Here is a 7,705-nt window from a genome sequence, read left to right as displayed (position 1 = left end):
TCTGTGCATGGTACCACAGCTGAATTTCTTTTCCTTCTACACAGGTTGTGCTGATGGGCTTGGAGTAGTCACTGTTCAGTGCTCTGAAGATAGCTGGGTGTGCACACTTGTGGTAGCGCACCCAGCTTGTGATGGGGGAACAAGTCACCCACCATTCCTCCAGCATCACCCAGTTCCCCCAGTTCAGCTTCACTGGTATATTGGAATACATATACATTGGCATACAGAAGTCACACAGTCCCTGGACACCTACACAAAGACAGCCAGCATTAGATGGTGAGAGCTTTTTCCAGCCTCATCTGCACTTGTTGGGCATCTTGCAGCCAGGTCAGCAGAGCAGGAACCCGACAGGGAACATTCTCACACTTGGCCAAGTTTTGGACTAGAGGGGAAACGCTTTCATTTCTTAACTTTCCCTTAAAATAATGCGAACGATCTGTTCTGGGAACACCCACCCAGTGAAAATCCCTCCGGAGGCTGCCTGCCAAAGCCTGTGAAAATCCCTTCTGGGAGCCTTGTCCGCTATTTCAGACACAGCCTGTTCATAGGAACATAAATCTGCTGTCCTCACTGATGAAGATTATTCGAGCTGGATTTAACGTGCCTAGGCACATCTTTCTTAAGTTGGCTCAACCACCTGCTACTTCACGTGCACGTGTTGCTCGGTACGTGTCTCTCAATAGCACCGTGCCTCCTGTTGATAGCGGCTGCAGGGGCTGTGCTGCTCTTACCTCTTCCCTGCTGCCCAGCACAGCCCACGCGCATCGCTGGTGCTGACGAAGCAGCCGCTGCTCTCCAATCCCCCCTGAGTGCTTTACATTGGGATTCTCTCCAGCTGCAGCATTATTCCAACTTGTCAAAGGCAGGGCAGAGAACACTATCATTTAGGAAATAAAGTTAAAAAACAGAGTATGGCATAACTCCCTAAAAACATAATAGGTATGACACTCATGGAAATAACATCTGTAGAAAGTTGTGAGTTTACAAGATGGTGGGTTCCATTTGCTAAACCTGTCTGGAAGTCCATATCAGCAAGAAAATGTCTCCTGCATTTTAATAGAAGGCCAAAACCATCCAGGAGGAGAATTCTGGATTTTATAGGATGTCCTCTCCATTATTGCAATTGTATTGGGACAGTAGAAAGAAGGGATAAGCAGGAATAAACTCTTACTTCAGCACTTTTCCTGCTGGCACTTATTGAATTGTTTAAAACCAAAAGAAACCCCACATTTTTGGGACACCAAAACGTTGGCACACAGAGACCTTGGTAAGACTTGGCATAAAACAACGCTGTTTTCATCCATACCCATGTAAAAGTGCTGCATACTGCCAGCGACTTAAAGCTCACTGCCACCTAAACACGCTGCTGGCACCAACTCCACCTGCTGGAAACAACCTAACACCCCAACCAATTTCACATTCTGTGACTACAGTTTCTTTATTAGGGAATTTAACTTTGCAAATATCCTTGGTGATTTTGCAGTATGGCCCCAGAATCAACCAGTTCCTGGTGCTTTAATCTTAAGTTGTAAATCTTTCTGAATGAACTTGATCATTGCTCTGGTGCAAGGTGTAACTGTCAGTGCTGTTTATAATTCTTCCCTGTACCCATGTACATCGGAAAAACTAGAAAAAATGGCAAAAATAGAAAGTTTATATAAAAACAAAGAGCATAGGATAATTTTAAAGACAAGATCAATTCATACTGCTTTAATTTATCTAATTTGACAAAGTAGGTGAAATAATCGCAACAAATGATTATTTGTATCTCTCAGGCCAAGGCTCCTGAATTACACTATGAGCATTGAGGATTTGTTCACATTCACATTCCCCTGCTAAGGGGAGATCAGATACCCACACTATCGCTACCTTATGACAAGCACTAAGCACACAGAATTTCACATGGTCCTTCCAGTTTCAAATCCACCATTTACAAGACAGGAGGTTGAGCTGAAACAGGCTTTCACAAGATATTCAGGTTCATTTGAAATTCTACCCAGTGGGAAAACTGCCCTGTCAACTGCTATTGCACTCAATTGTTAATTACCTTCACTGTTAACGTTTTGCATCTTACCTCCAGTGTAATTTCATTTCCAAGAGATGATGGGCTATTATCATCCCTTCGGCTGCCAAGCCAAGCACACTTTATTAGTAGAAGTGTCACAATGTGGATGTTTATCAGCTGAATAAATTATCACTTAACCTTTCCTTTAAGCTAGCCATATTTTTATCACTCTTGCTTTTCTGTTTTCCAATTGATAAAGAATGGATATGGCTGAAATCTAAACAAGTCAATAGCAGAGTCAAGCACGCCCTGCAGGATTCTTGATACCCAAGACCTCTGTCACTAACATTGCTTTCTTCTAAGTACAATCTGACATTTCTGCTTCTCTCCCAGCGCTATTTAACACCAGCACAACAAGCTGGTATATGTTCAGAAGTCCAAGCACACTAGGGGCTAGATTCTGGATGAATTTACATTTTGGAAAAAACAGTATTTAAAATATTGTTAAATAACTAGGAAACAGATTGCTCTAGACGAACAAGAAGGTATCTTGTGATTTAAAGGATACTAAATGGTCATTATAAGCTTTGCTGCATATTATGGTCAAATCAAAATCAGTTATTTGTAGAAAAAATTCTTTGATTCACTAATCTGAGAATCAAATGCAACATCAGGGTTTTTTGAATTACCCGGAGTGCTGAATGCCCAATTTTCTAGGCCTCCTATCACACATTTCCTGTTACCAAATGCATTCAACCATTGGAAGTATTAGGAAAAGAGCTAATTTTACTTTTTATTCTGAGCTTTTCAAAATAAACTAAATGAACATTCAATGCTCAAAGACAAAAGCAGACACAGGAAAATTCATATAATGATGTGTTAGCTCATGATTTTTTTTTTCCCTAAAATTATTCAGTGATTTGGTTTTGTTAGCATACATTTTTTTTCTTCCCCAGTAGACAGATTAAGCTTGTACTTCCTGAAGACACCAGCAAAACACTTTCATTAGTGTTCTGTATGATTCACCGTCTTTCTCATGGCTATATACCACTGCGGTAGCTATGATGATCTAACAACAGCAGAGGTAAAGCCTGATGGTAAAAGCAGAGTCTTATTTATGTATTTATAAATGTATGTATTTATATATTTACACAAATATTATATTTAAACAAATATTATACATAAGCTATATACATACACACATACTCCTGCCCTGCCAGAAAAGGCCAGCATCTTGATCAGAATGAGTCACACTCTACACATTGAATTTTTATTTTGTTCATACAATACCCACTAAATCTGCCTCAAACAACGTATGAGGGCACAAGAACAAGAACTCAGAAAAGACTGAAGTATGTATTTTTGTACCTGAACATCAGATCGAGTTCCTTCATACCATGAAGAAGTGGTTTGGTAGTCCATTTTCCAAGTTATGTTTATCAACATTTAATACTGGCTAAATAGAAAAGGTCTAAGTAATATTTCAAACAGCTGCTTTTTGCCAGGCAATACTCTCAGTGAGTTTTAAGTTTATTTATGGAACAATCAGAAAGCATATGCTCACTTCTTCAAGAATTCCTGAAAAATCCCTCAAACAAACAATAAAGAACAGAAAGTGGCACATTTGCATTTTCCCACTCCCATTTTCTGAGGTAACCGGCCTGATAATAAGCTGCCATTGCATGTTAATAAAACACAGGTTACATAATTCACGATCCAGCAAGGACTTAGCAGGATAAAACCAGATACTAATGATGGTTTGTCTGGGATTAATGGTAAGCATTGGATTAGTTGAGGGCTTCTTGGTATCTGCATTTCCCATCTCTCAACAAAAACTCCAACTGCAAAGGGCTAGTGCCACCTTTAGATGAAAATTAGTATTAGATATCTCAACAAAATTATCTTCCATTCCCTAGACAGTTTTTCAATGCCTTTCTGATTAGATATTTTGTCACACTTTCAGAATGATTAGGAAGATTTAATCAGGTAAGCTTTCTTCTTTCTCTGTCACCTTCCTTTCTCTTTTTGCCTCCTATTCAACTTTGATTTTTAAGCAATAAAGATAGGAGTCCTTCCCTCTTCTCAGTGCTCATATCTTACCTCATCTCTTTGGATTTATCCTTAGAAACTTATAAGAAAGTGTCTTATTAATCATCATGACATTTGATTAAGGCCCATTTTGTAAGTTATTCCCACAAAGCTGTTAAGCTAACTTTGACTCTTTCTTTGACTTTTTTTCCTTTTCCAGTACTTTACTTTTTTTCCAGTCTAGCCTTATTTTACCTTGCTACAGCTAGCCAGAGATATTAATATCTTCATCAGTCATCAGACTTGCAGCACCTAATTCCTCTATCAAGGAAGGACATCGTTTTGAAAGATGGTATCCAAATGTGTTATGCTGGGTCTGGCTGGAACGGAGTTAGCTTCCCTCATAGCAAACCATAGGCTGCCACGCTTGGAGTTTTGACTAAGATGTGCGTGTGCTCAGCTGCTGGCCAGCATCAACCCACCACATGAGGATCTGGGGAACCTCTGTCTCGAAATAGGCACATGGAAGCATGGAGCGTCTTATTTCTTAAGGCAAAATGGGATAGCGTTACCGACAATCAAGTCTACATTCATGTTTAGCATTAACAAAGAGTGGAGACTGCAAGCTAAATTCCCAGAGAGAAGCAAATGATAGCATTTGCTAATTGGCTTTGGTTTTCCATCTCTGTGTGGGTTTTATAATTACATGTAAGCTTCATTTGATTTCAAGGGCTCTGCATTTATTCCTAACAGTAGCACTTGCCAGTTTTTATTGGATGATTCCCTGGAGACCTTGCACTAGAAAAAAAAATGTGATCAACCAAACACTTCACGTTATATGTTCAGGCATATTTCTACAGCAAAATGAAACAGATGCCATTCAATCTACCACACATACAGCCAAGTGACAACTTGAGAAAGACAGTCTGCAGTGAGTCAAATCAAAAGAAGGGACTTTTATTGATGATTTCCCAATGCAACCAATTAAGTCCACTCTCCACACACTGTGCGGCCTTGTTTTTCAATTTTTTATGATTTCTTTTTTTTTTTTTCCTAACAATTTCCCTTACCCAAGGGGTGAATGGACAAGTGTTTGCTTTCAGCTGAGGAAACGCTCTGACATCAATGCCCCTGTATGCCATTGTAGGTTTTAAAGCTTCTGATTTCAGAGCCAAGGAAAGTTTGACTTTTTTTGGTCACTTTTTTTCCCCTCTCTCCAATCCCCTACCATTTTAAAAGGAAATCGAGGCTCATTAAAAAAAGTTTTATACACATCAACACATAATTGAGGTGCAATCAGATCACTAATACTACACGAGCCATCACATAATAACGTATCAGGAAAAGGGCTCACACTCTCATTGAACTTACTCACCAAACTTAATTTTAATTCCCTACTGTGGCAGTAGGAATCAGGGACAACAGTTATACTCCAACCTTACTGTAACTCACGCATGTTGGTCCCCAGCAAATGATCTACACTTTCACTCTAAGGTTCGAAAACTTGCTCCATCAGAAGGAATACCTGATTAGAAATTGTTGTAGCAAAAAGAAGGCAAGGAAAGAAATTGTGAGAAAATAATCCATTCAGACACTAACCACAACATGGAATAAAAATACACTTGTATCCCATCACTATAACCACCAGGCTGATTTTCACAATCTTTCTTCTTCTTGTAATCAGCATAAACAATTATGTTTATGTTGCAACACAAAATGGGTGATTTGTACAGGCCATTTACAATGGCCATGACTAGATGATTTAATACGCTCTAAAAATTCATTGTTTCTCCATATTTTCTCTCCCTGTCTGACTGGTATTCTTCCCCTTTCTTCTTGGGAACACTAGGGCTGATGCATCTACTTGACTAACAGAAAAGATAAAGGAGGAATTTTGTTCAGACCAGGATGCATGTATACCAGCATAGCCAGCACCATCCCACACTTCAGCCTCCCTGCAGGATGAAGTCCCCCCTGCACATTTTCTGGCTTTCCAGCAGCCAGATTAATGCCTTCCACCCCCATAAACACACTCTTCCCTCTATCCCCAACCCCACGAAAATATTAGGTCTTTGTCCAACAGGTTTAATAATGGCTCATACACCAAACATATGACAATACCAAAGAAAAGCGTCAGTATCATGAAAGACGCAAGAGATGCACAGCTAACATACTTTGACATTTAAGACTAGAGTAAGTAATGCAATTCTAACCAGTCAGCGAGGCACACCATAATACAGAGAACTCCCACCAGCCCAAAGATCTGGTCACACAGAAATGCAGGTAGATCCCTCACATCCAAGGCTCTGAACAAAAGATGAAAAAGAGATTTTTCTTTTGCAACTCCTATCAGAAACCCTGTGTCTACCAACCTTGGATGTTCGCTCCAGGCTTCCAGCCCTTTGTCCTAGTGAGGACCCGGCTGACCTCCGCCAGAACCTCTCCATATGCCTCCCCTCCGGAGCACCCGGTGCCCTGCGGTGCTCAGCTCAACAAGAGCAAGTAGAAGTCACGCCTGACGCAGTAAAGATGTTTGTTCCACATATGGTTGCAGCTCACGCTTTGTTAGTATCTGTTCCTAAATGACAAGTTTCTCTGTTGCTCTTGATGTCAGTTGGCTCCTGCCTGCCTAACCATACCGCAAGTAACACAGCTAAATTAAGAGCAGTTTGTTTTCAAGAAATTCCATGTTCCACCCCATTTATTTATCTGGGTAAAAATCATATACCACATACACCTCTTGAAGGTTTCATACCAAATATGCTGCTTGATGGGAGCCATAACGTTGCTAAACATAAACTGCAGAAGCCATTTTAGACATGGACATAAGCCTGTAATTCAGCACCTCACCCAGGTCAGCGGGCCTTGAGAGGGTTTCCTCCACAGGGCTGAGGGGACACAGAGGCCTAGCTCAAGGGGCTTGTCTTAATTTGATTTATTGCCAGTTAACACCTTCTGACCACTGACCTGAGTATTGGGAGAAGTCAAATCAAAGAGCATACTCACATAAACAGCTCTTCCTTCCTCTTCTCTGACAGTCAGGGCCATTTGCACTCAGCCCTTCCCAGCTCGCCCTGTGAGGTGCAGGGCAGCGCAGCCGGTCACGGTGGTGTGGCAGCGGCTTCACCCACGACTCTTTCCTTCCTCCTGCTTTTCCATTGCCTCTCTGCATCTGTGTGTCCTCACCTTTGGTTTCTCAGAGCCGGTGGCTGCCACCAGCACGGGACAGAGGATGGCTGCCACCCACTGGGCACCCCACTCAAAGCCACTGAAACCCCGTGCGCTGCCAGGTCTCTGCCAGAGCCCAGCTGCTGGAGCAGGACAAGCTGCTCTGCATCTCACAGCTGAAAATTGTTACAGCTAAACTCCTACTATTACTGGTAGTACTACTAATAATAATCAATATTAAAAAGGGAATCTCAACCTACCCTTGCTCTTACATCACTGGATAAGTCAAAATACTGAAGTAATGTTGAAGCAGAATAAGCACTTCAGCAGTCTTTGATACAAGAGTGTGGAAAATCCTCTAATTATTCCCGATTTGTTTCTCTTTTCTAGGTTTGGGATATTGTAGGGATATTATATTTTCTCCTGCAAATTTCCATTTGTTTTAGCATACATACCAAAAACGGGTTGCTATTGCTATGAAAATTATTTCAGTCCAATTCTTTT

Source organism: Anser cygnoides, chromosome 5, assembly GCF_040182565.1.
Source record: "Anser cygnoides isolate HZ-2024a breed goose chromosome 5, Taihu_goose_T2T_genome, whole genome shotgun sequence".
Lineage (NCBI taxonomy): Eukaryota > Metazoa > Chordata > Aves > Anseriformes > Anatidae > Anser > Anser cygnoides.
The sequence above is the reverse complement of the archived record's forward strand: the minus strand, read 5'-3'. Positions refer to the sequence as shown.